This window comes from Vicugna pacos, chromosome 20, assembly GCF_048564905.1.
Source record: "Vicugna pacos chromosome 20, VicPac4, whole genome shotgun sequence".
NCBI lineage: Eukaryota > Metazoa > Chordata > Mammalia > Artiodactyla > Camelidae > Vicugna > Vicugna pacos.
This window is the reverse complement of record NC_133006.1, coordinates 1,876,398-1,898,222: the sequence shown is the minus strand read 5'-3', so window position 1 is coordinate 1,898,222 and position 21,825 is coordinate 1,876,398. Positions and strand designations below refer to the sequence as shown.

The 21,825-nt window shown below is 45.3% G+C and overlaps 1 long non-coding RNA gene across 1 annotated transcript in view; it reads right to left on the bottom strand.

Moving 5' to 3' along the window:
* LOC140687548 (uncharacterized) overlaps window positions 1–21,472 on the bottom strand; it is a 57,987-nt gene extending 36,515 nt beyond the window's left edge. Inside the window, exons 1-3 of the long non-coding RNA XR_012061929.1 lie at window positions 21,368–21,472; window positions 20,775–20,947; window positions 16,124–16,342 (exon numbers count right to left, since the gene is read on the bottom strand). This is a non-coding gene — a long non-coding RNA (uncharacterized lncRNA). The remainder of the gene's footprint in view (window positions 1–16,123; window positions 16,343–20,774; window positions 20,948–21,367) is intronic.
* Window positions 21,473–21,825: the final 353 nt, after the last annotated feature.

The following is a 21,825-nucleotide window of genomic DNA, read 5'->3' as shown; positions in this document are numbered from 1 at the left end:
ATATACTGCACAAAGTGTGAAGTGTCTCCCTGCCTCTTTCTCCTCCCGTTTTCTAAGCTCATGCTTCCCAACCCTTCTGAAACAAGTATGAGAACCTCTTATTCCCGCCAATATGCCAAATGACAAAAGAAAATCAATTTATTTGTGTAAGTATATGCTTAAACCTTGAACTGGAAGAGAAAGATATCAGAAGTCTATATGGAACTTATTTCTACATTCCTGAAATCACACACACAAACGTTCACACAGACACAGACACAGACACATACCCCCTGGATTACTGGGAAATTCACAAGCTTAGGATTTCCATCTTCTAGAAGATAACTTTGTAGTTAGTTTAAAATACAAAACTGTCAGCTTTGGAAAGCCTTGATCACCTGCTAAACCATCCAAATATCAAAGAGACCCAATTAGCCTTCTCGGTAGAATGTAATTTCCCATGATGGCAAAACATACCCTAAAAAGTCCTGGATCTAAGTCTCGTGTTTATCACTAGCTATGATCGTTTTTAAGCACATTAACAGATTCAGAAACGTATGTCTCAACAGCATTTATTCTTATCGAAATAGTATACGTGTTCATTTGCCTATACAGAGACCAGGTCCCATGATGGAGTTTAAGAGCTATTTTGTGTATTGCAATATTTATTTTTAAGTGCAGAAAAGGAGGGTGGGTATTACTCAGTTGTAGAGCACCTGCATAGCATGCACAATGTCCTGGCTTCAGTCCCCAGTACCTCAAAAAAAAAATAAATAAAATAAGGGCATATTTAAAAATGAGTAAAGTTATAAAAAAATGCAGACTAAAAACCACTGCAATCTAGGAGACACAATTACAATAAAAAAAAACAAGAGTTTCTATCAATTATTGGCTATTTGCCAATCGCAGAGACAACCAGAAATCACACCTGATAACCATCACGTGTGATTCTCAGCAACCCTACTAAGTAGACACGGATGGGAAACCAGGCTCTGCAGATGAGGAGACGGAGCTCAGAGGAGCCGGGGACGCTGACCGTCCTGCTTCCCGTGACACCACATCAGCCCAGGGCAAGCGCTGACGGAGCTGCAATGAGGGGACACCCAGCTGCATGGAACCTTGGGGCACTGGGGAGTCCCAGAAAACACTAAAAACTGTTCAGTGAAAAACCAGCTCAAATATAATACACTGTGCCACATTCTTTAAACAGGGAACATGAGTGAGACCTTTTTGATGCCTCCGTGTCCTTTCTGCCATCGTCAGCTACTTGCCCTCACAGCGTGACCAGTGATGAACTGGACCCCATATGAAGCGCACTCAGATGGCAGAGCATTTGAAGCTGTTTTATGAAGTTTGTAAGACTCTGTCTGTGCCTCACACAGGCGGTCATCCATCACTTCTCACCGGTGTGGATGTACCACCTGAAATCACTCCTTTCTGCTTTTTAAAATCCCTTCATCTACTCCAGACTTTTCAATAGCAAAGAAGCAGCTAAACCACAGACAGTGGACAGCTTTTCACCAAATTTCTTGAACAGCCCATCGGACTACCTGGAAGCCCTTTACTTTTATTAAACCCACTTCCAGGTACTTCATCATTTTCGGATTGGTGGACTTGGCCTCTGACTGAGCTACTCAGAGAGCTCCCAGCCTCACATCCGTGAGAGGACCCTGCTGTTGGGAGAAATCAGTGAGAAAGGCGTACATCCCCCAGTCATGTCTGCATGGCTAGAAGTGCCACAACGTGCTAAAAATTTATACCATCATAACCCCTGGGCTCCCATGGACTGGTTTCACATTAACCAAACTCATGAGACACTGATGCAAGAAAACCAGAAATTTAACTTATTAATGTAACAGAAGATGTGAAACTATGAACCAGACTGCAATATCAGAGTTCAACCATGAGTATATGTTCTCCTCCACGGCCCAAACACGGGCAGGCAGTCACATGGCAAGTGTGGACAGAAGCAGAGCAGGAAGGATTTCTAGATGAATTCAATGGACTAAATTTCTGTTATACCAACAGATCTGCTGCCTGGAAAACAATTAATTCTAATCACGGTGCACTCTTCGTGGACAGTTGCCGAGACACGACTGTGAGCACCTGTGTAACTCTCCTTTCCCTGTCCTTTCTGGGCTAATTGATGCACAGACGTACAGAAATCGAGGGATGCAGATACATCTAAACACCCAAAGCCCATTCTGGGAGCCACAATACCATACAGCCAGGGTTAAAATACTTGCTCTGCCACTTACTAGTTCTGTGACCTTGGTCAACTTACCCTCTGTGTGCCTCAATTTCCACACTGTGAAACTGGGATAACAATCAAACCTTCCTTACTCGCTTGTTGAGAAGATTGAAGGATTCATTTCTGTAAAACGCTCAGAAAAGAATGTAGCACATTTTGGGTGCTCAACAAATGTCAAATTAATATTACAGTGGTTTACAAGTCTCCTTCCTAATCATCTTCTGTGTTTCCTGGCTAGACTAATACCCAAAGGAAATTCTTATTTCTCCTTTTATAAACTCATGGGATGAACCCTTCTGTTCCATCCCACCACCTGTTTAAACTGATGGAAGGGATACCTCCTCCCCACTCCTCTGGGCCATGCAGAGTGCTACTCCCTTCACAGCCCTGACCCCTGGCCCACAGCTAGCCCTCCTCACATTAACAGATTGAGTTGTGATTCCGGGGAGACAAGCAGGGCATGTGAAACCCTTCCTTTCCCTCCAGTGTTGACTACCCTAGGGAAGCACCCTGGATGCTCAGCTCCATTGCAGAACAGCCCTGTGCATGATGGGGCTCATTCTCTCAAGGGAAGGCTTGCTGTGGCCCAGAGATACCTGGGACAGGGTGAGTCTCTACTTCTGGGACACAGTATCATGACACTCATTTATCCACAGCCCTGAAGTTCATGGAGAACGTGGCTTCATCAGTAACAAAGAAGACATTTATCGCCTGCCTACTCTTTTGTGTCATCTCTCAGTTGGCTGCTGGAGACAACATGTGTATAAGTATTGGTTCCCCTTAGGCCCCAACATATATGAAGTAACAAAAATTTCTGTGGCTTAACGTTGGTCCAGGGCGACTGTGTAACAGTTCTGACTCTGCTGATGCTAAATTATGGGTGTAGGAATTATGGAACGTCCTCAAATATCTTTCATCATAAAATCAGCTTTTCTTATTTTCTTGTTTCTTTGTAATTACCAAAGACTATAAAATGATGGCTGCACACAAAACAGCAGCTAAAGTTTATGAGCTCTCTTGACATACCCACTGTGGTAAACATGTTACATAATTACTAATTCTCACAATTCTACAAAGCAGATATGAGTGTCCCCTTCTCACAGACGAGGGGAAAACTCAGAACGAGCTGACTCAGGATCACATGGTTCAGTGTCAGCACGTGCAGGCAAACCCAAGTCAAGAAACTACACCCCATCATATATGTACCAAATCAACTCCCACCAATTAACACACAGCGGCGGGGTCAATACTCAGGGAACTCAACACACCTTTCAGCTTTATGGTGCTCCAGAGGCAGCTTCTAGCTGTTTTATAATATCCCGGCTCACTGGTTTCTAACACTAGAAGAAAAGCCCGATTTTGCCATTGTTTGCACAGCAAGTCTGAAATGTTCACAGCGAGATAAAAGAATAAAACTATGATATAAGCAGAAAAAATTTTCCAGGTAGAAAGACATAATGGACGTTGTGCTATTCTGAAGCATTAAGCAAAGGAATCAAAATAAAATCACATTGTTTAAGCCTTATTTTACAAACAGAAAAATTAAGACTGTAAAAAGTTGCAACAGCGCCACCTATGGCTAAAAAGACCTTCCAGGTTGCCGGGAAACATGCAACACAAAAATTGACTGTAAGATGAGAAACGAGAATCAGATAACTAGAAGCTTATGTAGCATATACTGCACTTTGCTTCGGGGGGATGGAGGGGTATTCAGTATTTAATCTGATATTGCTAATACTCCTAAATATAAACAAAAGACATAGGCTCATGGAAGCTCATCTTAGAAGAGGAAAGAATCCAGTCCAGCCACTTCATTTTACACGAGGGGAGACTGAGACCTGAGATCTGTCCTCCTGGCAATCAGCAGCAAAGCTCTCCTAGGTCTCATGTCTTGCACTGTAGTAAAAACCAACAGAACTGTACTACGCCTATATTCATAAAAGTCACGTCTGTATTTTTCCAACAGTAGGTAATCTAAGTATCTTGCAAAATACTTCTCAAAGAGCCAGGAAATCATAGAAGGGTATTGAAATACAAAAACATTTATTTACATATTAAAACAGCATGAGCTTTATTCTCTCTATTAAAAAAGTGACATGTCAAATCAAAATTTTGAAATTTTAAAACCTGAAAAGAGTGCAGAAAAAAATCAAAATTTTCTTTAGTCACAAAAGAGAGAAGCTTATTCCCTGATAATAATCAATGTGGATTTTTCTAAACTTAATGGTTCTGGTCAGAATCCCGAGAAATTAAATGTCTGATGGATGGTTACACGGCAACATGAATTCTGAGCTTACATTCTGTGTAAATAATCTTCAAGGTCGTCTGCTTAAGGCAATTTAAGTAGTCCCTGTCTCACTAGAATGACACAGATTTCATTAAAGCTTCATACTGCACTTAAAAAAAACAATCCTAGTTACTTTAAGCCATATTAATGTATATCATATATACACATATTGAATATGCATCAGAAATAAGCTACCCTTTTTAGTATTCAGAGTTGATACTTCTAAACTATCAGTCACTGTGAAAGCACATTTTTATTAAGCACCTCTACGGTGCTTTGTATACAAGGCGTCCAGCTCTCACAGTCAGACAAGGTAAACCATATTACTCAAATTTCACAAATGACGAAATATACTTAAGCCATGTAAACAACTAAGATATTCATCATCAGGAAAGAAAAGAGTAAGGATTTTACTTACAATACTCACTGACAAAGTTTTCTTTCATACTAAGACTACATAAAACAAATTCAGTGTTTGGAAATTTTTCAGTAAATAAGCACCACTAGAAAAAACAAGTAACATCATTAGCAACAGTTGGACTTTCAAAGACCACTTCTCTCTTGCACAATAGTTATTTTAAATGTTTTGTTTTTAGTTCTCACAAAGCACTAAATTAAAAAACTATTTCCTTTACAGTCATTACCTGAGAATAAAACATTTGTGAAAATGTACAATTTTAATTTATGCCACTCTGCCTCTCATTCTCACTGGTGTCTCTCCTTTGAAGACCTCATCAGGCTGAGATAGCTAAAATTGGTCATTTATGGGCTCACAGGAGTTCGGGAAAACACTCAACGGGAAGCTGATTAGAGGAGCAATTGAGAATTCATCCTGTGCAGCCTGGATTCCAGCATCGAGCTAGCCACCGCCAGCTGCGTGTCATTTGGGGCAAGCTGACCCATCTCTCAATCCCTCAGCTACAAAAAAGGAGACACTGATACCTACAATCAAACACTTGCTATGAAGTAAAATATGAGCAAAGCATTTTAGCCTCAGTTAGGCGTCCACTCACAGCGAGTTTGGTCATTATGATGATGAGGATGGCTGTTAACAAATTAAGCTCGACCAAACAGGAGAAATCACCTTAAAGGAGAAACATTTTAAGTCCATGAGTATTTCCTTTTGGGTGGACTGTAGAATATTCTATAGATTTTTTTTTAATAAACCAAATTTTGTCCATTAATTGTAGATTTACAGGTTCATGGACAAGTCTCCAGAAAAATAATTAGAGGCCTCTAACCTCTGAAAATTAAGATGTAAATTTAAAAAAAAAATCAGGGAAGAGATTATACCTCATTTGGGAGAGTATGTGCTTAGCATGCATGAGGCCCTCAATTCAGTCCCCAGTAACTCCATCTAAAAACTTTGTTTTTTAAGAAATAGAGAATTAAAGCAAAAGGATGGAGGAATACGGAAATTTTTAGAGACTCATCTCAGATTTAAGATAGGGAAGAAACCATCCAATTCTCAGAAGAAATCTTGAGGACTATGTAAACTGGATCTGAGATGTCTAGTCTTTTAACATTATTCATGAAATCATATTACCAAGTCTTAAAACTACCTGATAACCCACAGTGGTGATACTGATCATAAAACCTGCCAATGCGGATCGAACTCCGGCTAGGACTGCTCTGTTCTGACATCTCTGCCCCTGAGGCCTCACCAGGCTGAGAGCACTAAATTCGGTCATTTATGAGCATCTCGTGTAAGTCCTCCATTTGTGCTTCTCACTCTCCCCTCACCAGCTCCTCTGAGGGAAGCACTGTTATCATCTTCCCCACCCGCAGATAAGGCCACTGAGGCACAGACACTAAACCCGTTCCAGGCCACATTGGAATTAAAGGACGTCTGTATTTCTGCTGTTTTGCTTTTGACAAAGGAATCTGAGATATCAATTCAAAGCAGACTGTTAAATAATCAAGTCTGTCAGGTCTTCACCTCAAAGAGCAGATACTATAAATTCCTGATGTAGGATGAGGCTGCCGTCACAAACTGACTCAGCTTGAAATTAATATCCAAGATGAAGCAGCGGATACACGTAAATATTCACGATTGTCAAGTCTGCCCACGGGTCTGGGCCCTTCACTGCCTGAAAGGGGGTGAAATCCCCACCCGTGTCTGGGAGGGAAGCGCGGCTCTTCCCGGGCTCACCCAGGCTTCATAGGCTATTTACCCCCACAGACTAGCCTCAACGGTTAAAAGCTCTCAAGATTTTTACACCAGGCAAAACTGAAAGACATTTCTGTAGATGGAGCACTTTCTCAGGCTTAAAGTTTTTTGCCTACACTCAGCCAGAGGGAGAAAAGAAACAGGGCTCTACAAAGTCCTGACCCTCACCACTCACAGGAGTAGAATGACCACAGCAGAAGATGGCCCTTCACATTGCAGGATGTGAACAAAATAAAGATGCCCCAACAACAGGCACTCCCAGACACAGCGCTCAGCAGTCTTCTGCACAATCACAGTTGTGCAGCCCTCAACACCTTCTATTTCCAGAACACTTCATCAGCCCAAAAGAATCCCCCTATCACTAGCATTCACTCCGTAATTCCCCTCCACCCAGCCCCTTCCAACCATCACCTGCTCTCTGCCTCTGCATGTGCCTTTTCTGGGCTTTTCAGATCACTGAAATCAACAATATCTGGCCGTTTGTGTCTGCTTCCTTTCAATTAACATGCTGTTAGCAAGGCTTGTATATTTTGAAGTGGCATCAGCATCTCTTTATTTTTTATTTTTTTTGGAAACGTTAAAGATTATTAGAAGGTGGTAAGTACTATCAAAAAGAGTAGAGTGGAGCATAAGTGATTGTGTTTCAAAGGGAAAAGTGTGGGTTGAACAGTCAGGGTGGACTTCCCAAAACAGGTGGCATTTTTCATTTTCCTCTTTTTTTTTTCTTTTTTATTCACTCTTACGTGTGAATAATGTTCCACTACATGGAGATACTACATTCTGTTCATCCATTCAGCAGCTATGTATGGACGAGGTCCAGAAGAATGAGTGTAAGGGGTGACTAGCATGGATGGCATTTAAGCAAAGGGCAAAATGTGTTTTCAAAAAAAAGCCAACAAACAGAGGCGCAAGGAAATTCAGTGCGTTTCTGAGCAAAGTGCTTGCTTGCTTCGGCAGGACTACCGTGCAGGGCTGGGGCGGATATTGGCAGGAATCACGGTGAGGGAGTCACCTGAGAAGACATCCCACTGCAAGCAGCTCAGCCAATCCTCCTCCCTCATCCTGTATTGTTAGAGCAATGTTTCTAGGTTACTCTTATTTCAATTAATAGCATTTAACTGCACGTCTGATCATCACCATCAGACCACATTACCTCCAAGTCACAGAAAATCATTCACTGACCGGAGCAGCACCAGGACATAATGGTGATGGATTAGGGAGTCCTGCAGCATTCCAGCCTGCAGGCACAAACCCCACATGTGCCCTGGTGATGTCCAGAAAATAAAATGCATGGAAATATCTCACTGCTGGAACACGACATCTGCCCTCAAATTGCCAGATGCTGGCAAAGCACTACTCAACCTTCGCAGTACAAAAAAAAAAAAAGCTAAGAAGGCAAATTTAGGCTCTTCCATTGAAAACCAGCAGCCACCACTGCCAGTATTTGAGCTGGAATGCTCCTGACTTTGAAAACCACTGCGCAGTTACATTTCAAACGTGAAACTCATATATATATACCACGTAGATGATATTGCAGTAGGATTTTTCTTTTCAAAATTTCCAGTTGCAAAATTAGCACAAGAAAGTTTATGTTTAGGCTTTAAAAAACATCAATTATCCTCCATTTTCTTAATTTTGAACTTATTATTATTTTATAAATGGAGCTATGGTGCGTAATTAAAACCTTTTGATTTCTGAAAACAAGACGTTTATGACCTCACTATTTCAGAGCAAACTTTAACGATTCTTTGAGAGGTGGGGCCTGGGGTGCTCACTAACAGCTCTTTAAATACTGACAAGGATGTGCTATTAAGTAATACAAAGGCTCTAAGTCCACATTAGCTCAGAAAGCAAAGAAACCACACCAAAGACTTCCTTAAATATTTTATATATTCCTATTCTTTTGAATATTAAAGCTCTTAAAACATATGATTTTTTTTGAAAAAGACAACAGCTGTAATAATTTTCCTCTCACCAAGAAAGCAATCTTTATCAGGAATAAAAACCCCTATGGAAATCGAAATGACAGGACGTTTCTAGCTAAGTGAACATCCAGATCTGAACACAAACCTAAATCCTATCAGATCTCACTCGAAGGAGCTCTACAAAGGCCTGGGCAACCCTGGAGATTAGCTCTTTTGTTCCAAATGTTGGCTGAGCTAAGATAATCACACTAGGCATGGAAAGAGAGAAGAGGAATGTCCACCTGGCAGCCTCCATCAGTTTTCTTCCAGCCACAAGGTGCCTCTAGGGCAGCCCCGCTAACAAGTCCCCCATAAGAAAAGCCGGCATCCACACTGCCCCTGCCGTCCCCAAGTAGCCCCGAAGCCCATATCCCAGCCTGTGAATGGTCTTCAAATGATCCCCCAGTTGGTGGCACCCTCCACCTCTTCCCCGCTACACACACACACAAAGCCACGACAGCCTTCCCAAAGCACAAATTTGATTACATCAACCCCACTTCAAACAGTTCAGAGGCTCCCTGGTAGAGTTCTAGCCCCACCCCAGACCCTGCTCGCCCAGCCTCATCTCAGTACATAGGTCCCCAGTGACCTCAGGAGCCCCCTGACCTGCTCCTACTTCCCACTTGCCTCCAGGTTCATTTTGACTGTTTCCCAAGGAAGCCTTCCCTCCCTCCAACCTCCACAATTTGTTCCTCTCTTCCTAGAACATTCTAGGCTAACTGACAACGCTAAGCTCTCAAGAAGCAAATACATTTTGCTTATTTATGTGGCTACACTCTCTCTCCCCTAGACTCACTGAAGTGCACGTGTTATGAATAAATGAATGACGGGTTGGATCTCAAAGGGACAGACATACCTGCTCTCGCCCGTCCCGACCCTTTTGTCTGTAGTATATCAGAAGCAAAACCAGAAGTACCTTTCCTGAGGGTCACTTCTGTTGACACCCTTCACTGCCTACTGTGTCAGTTCTAGTAAAACTCAACTTCTTCCAAAGCCCTACACCCCGGACTCTCTCCAGTGTCCTCCCCAGCAGGGGCTCCCTCCACCCTGGACCGCACAGGGCACTCTCCCCGGGTCCCCACGCCAAAAGCCTCCAGGCCTCTGCCCGGGCTGCCCCTGCGATCTGAGACACATTCTTGACTCCTTCTCCTGGCTGACTCTTACTCTGTCCTCACAACTGAATGTACAGCCCATTTCTTCCAGGAAGTCCTCTCTGATAATGTCCTTTAGGTCTTGTCTGGGCTCTATCTATAGCAGCAGTACATGGTGACCAACTGTGTGTTTGCCCGCTCCTTTGAGACCACGAACACTTGGGAACCACGTGGGAAGGAGTGAGAGATTACAAGACAGGTGGGGGAAGCAAAAAGCAGAAATCACAGCCCAAGTCCCAAATTCAAGGATACTTTCTCAGAAAAAGGTATAAACTATTTCACACGTGTGCAATTTGGCTACTATTTTTGTGGCTTGTGGACAGCAAGAACTTGGTGTTCTAGCCCAAAACCCAGGTTACATGCAAAGAAATGTATATATTCTTATCCAAAGGAAACCAGAGCTGCTCAACAACAGTTTTCAGTTAGAACTGAAAGGAAATTTGATAAAGGCAATCTCTCTCTCTCTCTTCTTTCTTTTCTGGAATCATATAATTTTAGAAGTATTTGCGTGACTAACAGACGTCTACAGCCCGTGATTCTGCACTGAAGTGTTTGGGGCTGAGGAAGCCCAGATTACATTCACTCTGTAAATGCAATCACACCAACACACTGATAGGTGCCGTGAGTGGTGGAGCTGATGTTCCAAAGCAGGCAACATTATTCTGTAAGAGAACTCTAAATACAAAGTAAGAAATGCAATGTCCTGTACTCAATTTCATTTGCTATATGGGCCATTAACTGATAGTATATTTTGACTAATGAAACCCAAAAATAAATTGTCAACGTCGATTTTCTTCATCTGACCGTTTTATGCTAACATCGGATATTAAACTCTCACTCCATATGGAAAGCTCAGGCCTATGCTGCAGCACAGATACATCCCGAGGAAGAAAGCCGACCAAGGGAGAACTGGAGAGTTTCCCTTCAGAAGCTGCAAAGTCTGGTTTTGCACCTGTACACCATTTGCAACCACGTCATCATCAAAGGAGTTAGACGTTACCTCTCTGGGGCGAAAATCACTGCGTGCTTCAGAACCATCAAAGAATGCTGAGCTTTGTGAAACAGTCCAGAGGCGCTTAAATCATACTTTTTCTGAAAGGCTCCAAAACTGACCCACTTCACCATTCCAGGTATAACAGGGTAGTACTGGAAACAGTAGAGAGAACATGCCCTTGAATTCTGACAAGGCCCTGCTTGAATCCTGCTACAGCATTTACTAGTCACTAAATGGACCAATTCTTTAACCCCTCTGAGAAGGCTTCCCAATCCCCAAAAGGGGGCTGTCAGCGCCCACCTGGGAGGCATGGATGTGAATGCAACACGCAAGTAGGGCGGCCGACTGGTACCTGACACGGGGCCTGGCTAGTTTCCCTCCGCTGCCCTTTTCCCCCTTTAAACTTGCACTGTTCCCCCGGTAACGATCAAGCCCCCGGAACAGACTGCCCGTATCTTCTGTGTATCCCTGGATACATGCCTTACCCTTAGGAGGCCAGAAAAACAACTGCCTCCTCCCAAGTCACTAACAATGTTCTTAAGAGTCTGGGTATTTTTAACTCTATTTTTCAGGGAGACTATTCCAGAATTTTGCAAGCACCATTCTCCAGGTTGGCTCCCCTCCCAGTGCCCATCCCTTCTCACCTCAGATCCTCTGTCTGACTGCCTTCTGTTCATGGGAAAGCGAGTCCGGTAAGGTGGGGCTCCCTAGACCTCCCTCTCTCCCTCACAGGTGATTGTGACTAACTTCTCCCCACTCCTCACTGCAACTCTAGCATCTGAGGAGTCTACCCTCCCGTACCCTGCAGACTCTACACCTTCCCAAGACGCACACGTGGCCACGACCCTCCCTTCAGATTTCTTCCTGGCTGGCCCTGCCCAGCCCCTGGCCCCTTAAGGATAACTGGCATTGCTTTGAAAATGGCAAACGCCACTGACTGACACACCAAAGCTGTATGGTCTGGGCTTTCCTCCAACCAAGACACAGCCCTGCCCCCCCTCAGCCTCAGTCTGCAGCTCTCGAGATGATCTAATTCACATGCAAGGCTGTGAACACCAGCTAAGAATGACGACTCCCAACGTGTATCTCTAGTCCGGCTCCTTCACCTGAGCCCCAGGCTCATCGACCCGAGTGCCTCTTTGAAGTCCTAATTTGGATGACAAATGGCATCTTAAAAATGCCTCATGTCCACCATTTACTCTAGAATTCCATTCCTGGCAGGTATCTCCCAGACTCCCCATTTTAGTAACAGCCCCAGCACCCACCGAGGTGTCTGAGGTCACATTCAATTTCCACTGTTCCCTCCCCCAGGCCCTGCCCTGGAATCAGTCCTTTTATTTCCATCAATAAGCCCATCTCAACTGTAGTTCTGTAGGGACCATGGCCGGAAACACACAAGCTCACAGCATGGTGCACTAACAGTCCTCCGTAGGGTGCTCCCTGGAGGGGGAGGCATCTCCTGCTGCTGTTCACCTCAGAAGGCAGTGGATTCTCACACAGGATGTCCAGGAGAAGGGACTCAAGGTTCTCCCATGGTCTGAGCTTTGAAGGGCCCGAGGTCTGGGGGAGCTCCTAATTAGCAGACACACTTGCCAATGAGCAGATGAGGATGGGGGAATCCATGCAAGGCTGTTATCACTTCAACTCATGGGCTCTCAGGAGCCACGGGAAAGGCCTGTGTCCAGTGTACAGCCCAGCCATCACAGATCCCAGCCTGCATTTGCCAACCCGGACAGCCTAGACTCCATCTACTTGCGACACTTACTTCTGTTCTGTTCCCCACCCAGAATGTGATGGACTCATTCAGATATTCTGGCCTGTCTCAAGAGAGACAAATTCAGTGAAAAATGAAGTGTCCACATTTGGACCAGAGCATGAAAGGAGAAACAAGGCCTCATGGTCAGCATGATGGTGGTGGCCAAACCCTTCCACCGGGTGAGATGAACCATGGTGAGGGTGAGAATCCAGGGTCCTAGGTCGGCCAAATCATCTTCCTTCACGGTTGTCTGGGGTGTTGGAGACTGACTACCACAAACTAACGACACGGCTGTCAGTGGTGGATGTCAGCTGCAACAGAAACGGATTCAACTCTTTACTGCCAACATGGGTTAAAAGTAAAGGCCGGGGCAGGGAGGTCTGCACGGCTGCTGAGGCAAACCACAGACCCAGCTCTGAATGCCCACTGGCTGGAGTAGAGAGGAAGCTACGGCCCTTTTAGCTGTCCCTGTGTCCAACAGATCCAGGTGAGCCAGCTACTTAGGAGAAGGTAATGTTGTCCTGATACCCAGAAAAACCAGCCTCGTAAAGGGAACAAATAGTGTCATGGATTTTAGACCCAATTCTGCCCCTTTATGAAGGCAAAGTAAAGTAAATGGCACGGGGAAGTTGAATGCAAAAAAAAAAAATTAAAGAACCAAACGGTGACCGCTTCCTCCAACAGCGTCCCCTGCAGCTGTCACCTCCGTGGCGGCCACTTCATCATGACGGCCAGGAAGCGCCGTCATGCACGTCACACAGCGACAGCCAGGAACCGCGTGCTGAGCACGTTTGTGTAAAAGCAGGAATCGAGCAAAATGCTGCAGAGTTTGACCTTACAAGTTTAAATACTCCATGAAAAGAATCCCTGAGCACCCGACAAAATCAATTCGCATCTTACTTCTTCAAAACAATCAAACAAATTTAATAAGGGCGCATTTGTCACCAAATAAAAGGAGGACCAAACATGTTCCTCAAAAGCAAGGATTTCAACAGGTATCAAACACCAGTGGGTGATGAGCTAACAAAGCAAATATTCCAAAAAATTAGAAAATAAAAAATGACTAAGATAATAGATGGATCAAAACAGCTGTTAAGTTGTTGCTTTTTAAAGTGATGGAGACTGTACGGAGGGCAATCTGGCTATTTCCAATGCAGGGTGTGCACAGCCCACATTTTCAGAAGCAACAACATGCTCACTGGGCAGTACAAGTGAAAAAGGAGTAAAGAAAAAGGAAAAGAGGAACAAGAGAAAATTAGAATCACACAAGAACAAAAATGATTTTGACTGCATGTACAAGAATTTATGTGAGTGTGTGAGGCCAGGGACACGGGGATGGTGAGGCCCAACCTCACCTCCTGCTCAAGGGAAAGCAGGGGCCTGAGGGGAGCGGCGCTGCCGGGGGACCACAACGTGTTCAGCTCCCCTAACCAAAATTCGACCTACAAGCGTCTAGGCAGCTTTTGAGCTACAAATTGTTGTCGCATTTCAGTCTGGACCGTTTTACTCACTTCCACCAAGAGTAGCAGGAGAGAATGAGGCTCTGCTCCTGCACCAAAGCATTGTTTAAAAAATTAATGACTGTGGAATAGTAAAAGAAACAATGGAGTAAAAGTGACTGGAGGAGAATGTGCTTGACCCGAGCTCACTGGCCGCGTTATCTCAATGACGTTCAGATGCTGGCTGAGCCCTTATGGTACCACAATAGACAGACCCACAAGGAGGCAGGTTTAATGCGCTGAACCACTGTGGGCTAAGTACACATCCGGCTACTCCGCCAAGTCCCAAGGGCAGAGTTCAAAGGCAAAAACAAGCTGGCATTCTCTGGTGGGTCTGCAGACTCAGAGACAAGCATTTGTTGAGCAAAAATGTCACCAGTGCCTCCTATGACAAAAGAAGTGGCACTGGCGTGGGGGCTGGGGCAGGGCTCCAGGCTTCCACTGCTCACTCACCACTCTGCCCAGGGGGAGAAGGTGGTCCCTGCTTAGGTTTCGCTGATGCACCTACCTTGACTAATGTCTGGGGCCTCAGCAGGAGTTGACAGGTGAGGTGAACAGAGCCAGACTCTGTGTAGCACGGTGCTGGGAGCTATGCCCTCAGCAGTGCCCAGGCTCCTAAACATGTCAACTCATCTCCAAGAAGCAGATGGGGAGTGCGAGCATATAGATCACAGGGCCCTGTGAGGACAAGTACAGATCATGGCCACGACATGCCTCTCCTCTTCCTTAAGCCATAGAGGTATTTCTGGGGAGGAACAGAAAATTCATCCAGAGCCTGCTAGGTGGGCTCTCGCAGGTGGGACTAGTGTCCCCTGTGCTTCTCACTCACAGGGCTGGTCTAGACATTCTTTTTATCAATTCTCTAGCATCTTCTCCTCCAACTTACCAGCAACCAGAAAGTAGGATCTGATCTTAGGTAAGTTCAAGAATCACAGAGCACCACCTCCAAAGCGGGCCCGGTAGCACATGCCAGGTCTTCTGACCGCCACCTGTGGGACCACCATGAGCCCTCTCCAGACTCAAGGACCGAGGCCGTAGGCCGGGGGGACACAGCTTCCCTCACTCACCCCAGCAAAGGGGGACCACGTCTCGGCAAAGGCATCTCACCCTCTTCAGCCCGAGGGACAACACGATAGATATATGGGGAAACAGAGCAGAAGGTGGGGGGTAGGCAGCCCAGAAGAGCTCATCTGTACTTCCGAGGCAAAGTGGGGCCATTGACTTAATCACAGGGACAAAGTGGGAATGAACATTTCCCTGCTCTGTCCCATACACCGTGATACGCCTTTCCCTGCATAAGGAGTTCATTAGGAAGTCCCTGGCGGTGTTTCTGATGTCCTAACTTGGCATGGTGGCTGTCGGGCAGGAAGAGACGGCCTGAGCTGAAAAGGTGCTGGGCCTGGGAGGCAGGTGACAGCGGCTCCAGCCGCAGCTCAACCAGCGCCTCGTTCTGCCTCTCGGGGCTCAGCATCTCATCTATAAGCAAAGGGATGAGCATGTACCAGGACAGGCTGCCCAACAGAAATGAAATGAGAGCCATGTAAAGAAAGTTTCCCAGTTGCCACGTTTAAAATTTGAAACAAAGAAACAAACCAACAAACAAAAAACAAATACTAGAATGTGATTTTAAGAACAGATCTTACTTAATCTACTGTATGTAAAATACTATTATTTTGACATGTAATCAATATAGGAAGTAAAGAGATAGTTTATGTACTTTTACTAGACAAGCCTCAGCGTCTGATGTGCATTTGACCTACAGCACATCTCAGCTGAGTCCAGCCTCCTCCCCAGTGCTCCTAGCATCAGTGGCTTTGGCTACTTTATTGGACAGCAACTCCAGGGGTCCCACCATGTTCCTGGCTGTAAAGCGGGAGTAAGTGTCCACACTAACCCTAAAAGGATCTCTCTGAAATAAAGGCGGATTCACTTTGAAATGTCTGGAAACCGGCGGGCTGCACCTCCCTCCCCCCTTCGCTACAAGATTGACTTCTTCCTTGCTGATCCCTTTCTGGATGTAGGGAAGCAATCCAGCACACAGCCAAGGTGGACTGGCTTCCAGGTAAACTTACCTGCTGTCTGTGTCCAGTCCCATGAAGTCCTCCTTCTCAAACGGGATGTAGGGGAGGGGGATCTTGTCCCCAGAATTCTTGGGGCCACCATCCAGCCACTTGGACTTGAGCAAGATGAAGAGTGACTCAGTGAAGTCCTCGATCCTCTTCTCCACCACCCTGCAGTACTCTTAGATTGAAGGCAACGTCGGTGCGCGTCTGCTCGGCTACCTCCCCATGCTGCACAAAGACAAAAAGCTGAGAGTCATTAAGCGATGTGCCATACAGCTCCTCTGCATGTGGAGCTTCTCGAAGGCCTTGGCAGAGAGACATTCGGTAATGGTGACAAGGCCCACGACCTTGGGGTGTTTCTGGAAGATGCTCCACCGATTCTCGGGCACATAGCGGTGCCTGTAGTGGATACAGAGTGTCCACTGGGAGCCACAAGGGCTGATATGGCTAACCGAGGTGAGTAGCTGATAGATGCAAAAGAAATTCTCCTCTGAGATGATCTCTATGGATTGGACCACAACGGGACGAGTCTGGTGGTCCTCAGCACACTGCACGTAGTCAGGGATGCTCATGTTGCAGGCCCTGCCGAGAGGGGGAGGAGATCGAGGTACATTCTCTGCTGTGTGCTACGGGCCCATCTGGGTTGCGGTGACCTGGTGTGTACCAGCCAGAAGACAAGGGATGCCAAAGCAAATCCAAGGGTACAGTTTGTCCTCAGAGTCTGCATATGGCTACTGTAGCTCGGATCACATTACCCAGCTTTTGGTCTAGGCTTCCTGCCTCTGCAGAGAAAGGTCATTTCTTATTTTCTATTTCCAAGCACCTAGCAAGGCCCTGATGCAAAGTCACTGCTCAAAAATGCTGAATAAAGAAATGAACAAAGGAAATGCTTCCCCAACCCCCTTCAGCAGAATATAAAGAAAAGGACCACAGTAGGATCAAAAGATCTGGATTCCTATTCAATTTATTTGAACTCCTAAGCTTCATAATAATGGATAAGAAAACTTGCCTTGGGGTAGAGGGTATTGTTCATTGTACATGCTTAGCATGTACGAGGTCCTGGGTTCAAACCCCAGTACCTCATTTTAAAAATGAAACAAGTAAATACACCTAATTACCCAGCTGAAAAAGTATTTTTTAATTCAAAAGTCAAAAAACACCTTGCAATTGACACAACATTGTAAACTTGACTATACTTCAATTAAAAAAAAAAGCCTTGCCTTACAAGAATATATCTGGATTACGGATGTTTGAAAATGTAAAATGCATAGGGTACCACCTGCATAAAAGGAGGTGACTGTACACATGTTCTATCCCTCCTTTATGAGTTATACTTCCTTTGGGGGGGTTATAACCTCTCAGAGCTAATTTTCTCAGATTAAAAAATATAAACATTACCTGATTCTCAGTACTGCTGAAGAATCAGATAACTCTATGAAAGCATCTGACCCACAGAGTTTACTCAATAAATGTTTGTTGAATGAATGAATAAACAAGCAAAGTGAATGCTGCTCCCTGCCACAAACCATCATAATGGTACTGCCTGGAAATCCCAAGCCCACGTTCACCCGACTCTGCATTAACAATGTGGGTGACCTGGACAGGCCTGCATGCTTCTCGAAGCCCCAGTTTAATCGTGAATAGAAATAAGGGCAATAACACAAACCTCAAATTGTTAGTGAGTCAGTAATGAATTGTACCCCAACACTGCAAGATGGAACCATTAAGAAAACTGGGCAAAGGGTCCATAGGCCCTCTCCATATAATCTCTTACTACCACATGGGAATCTACATTACATCTCAAAATTAAAAGTCTAATATTTTAAAGAGGTTATCGAGGTTAGGTGAGCTCACTGTCTCAAATAAGGGACACACAGTACAAATAGGACAATGCCCAGCCCATGAGATACACTCAGTTAACATTCCCACTGAGCCCAATAGTCCCTCCAACTTCAGAGCAAGAGGATGGGTCCTCGTGGCAACAGGCCACAGCACCTGAAGCTAACAAAGCTAATGGTGTCCACTTAAAAGAGCCCCTGTCACCACCCTTGTTCTAATTTTCTATTTGTAATTTTTTTCTTTTCATTAAATTGGAACTCCAAATTGCATAGAATTCTTACCAGATATCATGATGGCAGCCCTTCAAAACCTGACCACAGAGATCATGATGGCAGCCCTTCTTGGTGAAACAATAAAATGAAAAGCCATTTCCACAAGACCTCTGTGTAAATCTACTAGGGAACTTCATCCTGGACTGAGGAAGAGGACTGGGGAGAAGGGGGTAAACTGGGACACGGAGAAATATGGGCCACCTGTCCCACAATGGACTTTAGACTCACCCTCACCCTCCAGGAACGTCTAAATACACACAGACAGAGTGCTATGGACAAGAATTTTTTTTTAAACAAATCCCTGAATCCCTAGCAGATCTTGTTTCTACCGAGACACAAATGTCTTATTTGTATAATGTTTCACAGAAGCCTTAAAATATTATCACCCCAACTTGACACATCAAGAAACTGAGGTAGAGAAGTTTATCACATTCTACAAGATTAGAGAGAGGCCACGTCAGACACCGTATTTAAATCCAAGTCCCTGCTCCGTTGCTCACACTAGAAAGTGTCACATACTGCCTCTTTCCTGCCCTCTCCCTGCAATAAACCTCTGAAGAGTCTTTTCTGTGTCACCTGCAATCAAAATCACATCAATTTTTCACAAAGAGCTATGTCACTCCTTGGAGGACATACCAAAATCTAAAGGGTTGGGTTGAGAGGAGATATTTGCATTTTCTGTTTCTCAAAGGAAACATGGCTTTAAAAGAATCTGAAAAGTATTTATCTAGTCTAAGCGCTCATTGTGCACAGAAAGAAACGGAGGCTCAGAGGAGAAGAGGAAAGGGCGTTATTAACAAATATTGCCTCAGCGCAGCACTAAGCCAGCCCTGGGCACTTCTGGGGGAGGATCTGGAAGGCCCAGGAAAATGAGTGTTAGAAAATAGAAAGAGAAGAAGAATATAAGGTCCCGTCTCTACACCACCATACCATGAATTTCCACCAAATTACCCAGTATGGGTGCAGCCAATAGTAAGGTTGTCTAAACAGGTTATTGAAACCTGGAATTCTCAACCATAGTGGAAATTCCAGCATTTACTGTGCTTTTTTCCCAGTTCAATCATCAATTCAGTGGGCATTCTGTACCAGGGACTACACGAGACCTGGAGTTCTCCCAAATAAAGATCTCTATTACCACGTGTGCAAACCACATAAAGGCAACCAGAAGAAAAGCGCCCACAGATAAGATGGAATTACTGAAACTGAAAGCAGCCAAAGAGCATATATTACTAGGAAAAATGGTGCTCCTATAAATGGACTCATGGACATAGAAAGCAAACTGTATTTAGCAGGCAGGAAAGGAGGGATTAACAGATACAAATTAGTAAATATAAAATAAATGACAAGGACCTGCTATATAACACAGGGAACTATATTCAATTTCTTGTAATGAGTTATACTAAAAACAATCTAAAACATATATATATACATATGCATATGTTTATAACTGAATCTCTGCTGTACACCTGAAACTAACATTGTAAATTGACTACACTTAAATAAAAAATAATTTAAAAAATAAGTAAAAATAAAAGCAATGCCATTAAGAAAAAATAAAAGAACACTCTAATCCCCTTAGCTGTAGGTGGTGGAGAATTCTGGTTGCAAACACCAAGTCCACTGGATCACTCCAGCAATGGCTGTCACTCTTTCTGACCATCAGAGAGTCACTTGTTTCACTGAGGTTTCTTTTCTCTTCTGTGAAAGGCTACAGCTGCAACTAACGATGTATAGAATCTCATCATTCACAAGCCCAACAAGTAGTGAGGACTTCCCATGGGCCAGGCTCTGGACAGAGGAAAATATAGGGTCCGAAATATATTCATGGGTAGAAGAAGTTTGTGCCATAAAGACGTTAATTCTTCCTGTTTTGATAGACAGATTCATTGCAATTCTGATTAGAATTCCTACCAGATTTTTCTTGGAATGTAACAAGTGAATTTATGGTCAAGATTAGCCAAGAAATTTCTTTAGAACCACCACTGGGGAGGGGTGGATAGGTCATTAATTTCCACTGCTCTTTCTGAAGTGATAAAAACGTTCTGGAATAATAATGGTTGCACAACTGTGAATATGCTAAAAGCTGCTGAATTTTACCATTTAAATGGATGGAATTCATGGTGTGTGAACTATATCACAATAACGCTGTTATATGGAAAAATATTTCTTGACAAATATTTTTCTTTTTATACCACTAGTCTGTCCCACAATTTAAGAAAAACAAAAAACCAATACAAACAAAACTGTGCCAGGAGTTCTTTAGGACTGCAATATCCCTGGGTCTCCAAGGCCTCTGGTGATGCTGTTCCTGTTAACACACACTAGCTGGGCTGGGCTAGTTAGGGACTGTAACTGTCTTTTTAAAATCGACGGTCACACGTTTCACCCTTGGAGAGGGAAGGAAGGAGGATATCACAGCTTCATGCCTTCAGCTCATTTTTAACAGAACCAAGCCCTGCTTTCACCACTGTTAATCCCTCTCACTATAAAAACACGTGACATCAACAAGCACCGCCATCATAACACCTGAAAGTGTTCAAGGTACTTACCTGCGGCAGAAACACTGAGGGAGGAGACAGAAGCTTGCTCAGCACTGATGCTCCCTTTTCCCGACTCCACCAGGTGAAGCTGGGCGCTACAGCCAGAGGCCCTCAGCCCCGGGAGCAGCACACACGCCACTGAGCTGGTCCTGAGGGAGGGTGAAAGGGAAAGGAGGGCAGCCCTAGGGGGGAGGGAAAGGGGGGGTGCGGGCTGCAGCCCCGCTCGGAGGCCAGCCCCAGCACCAGCATAAGCCGCCCGCTCCCGTCCGGGTCCGCAGACCACGCCCGCCCGGGAAACAGCCCGCCCATTGGTGGGGACGGGCAGGCGGCCGAGGAGAGGAAGCCCGGGAGGAGAGGACTCGCGGGCGGGAGAGGGGAAGGGGACGCCAGCCGTGGACTGAGGGGATCCCGGCTGCGTGAGAGGTGGCAGGCGCACACCTGGACCTGGACAGCTGTGGCCGGGGCGCCGGGGCAGGTGGTGCTGTCAGAAGGGTCTGGCCAGAGAAATTCAGCTGAACACGGGCTGACTGGCGCCCTTGGGGGCTGTGAAAGGCGGATCACCCTCCCGAAGCCGCCTGAACCCTTTCCCGGGAGCCCCCCACCTTGCACTTCCACAGCCAGAAGCCCCGGCCCCAGGCAGGAACCAAAGGCCTAACGGGCGACAGAGTTGAGAAGCATTTGGGGCCAATCCCCGGCTTGGACATGGAGCTTCGAACCAGGGGACCACCAGGCACCGACAGCGCATGCGCAGGAGGGACATGGCTCCTCTGGATTCTGCGAGAGAAGGTGGGACAGCGAGGGAGGGAGAAGATGGGAGCGGGTGGAGAAGAGGGGAAAAGTGGAGGGATACAGATGGACAGGAAGAGCAGAGAAGGGATGGGTCTGGATAGGGGAGTGTCGTAGCGGAGTTGGAGAGAAAAAGCTTTACCTCTAGGGCACCCTGAGATGGCAGACCTACCTCTGTACCCTTCTGTAACCGTTCAAGTCTCGCAGCTCATGTTTTACCTCCCTGATCCAGCCCTCCATCAGATGCTTCTGCAGAAACACTACGGGGATCACA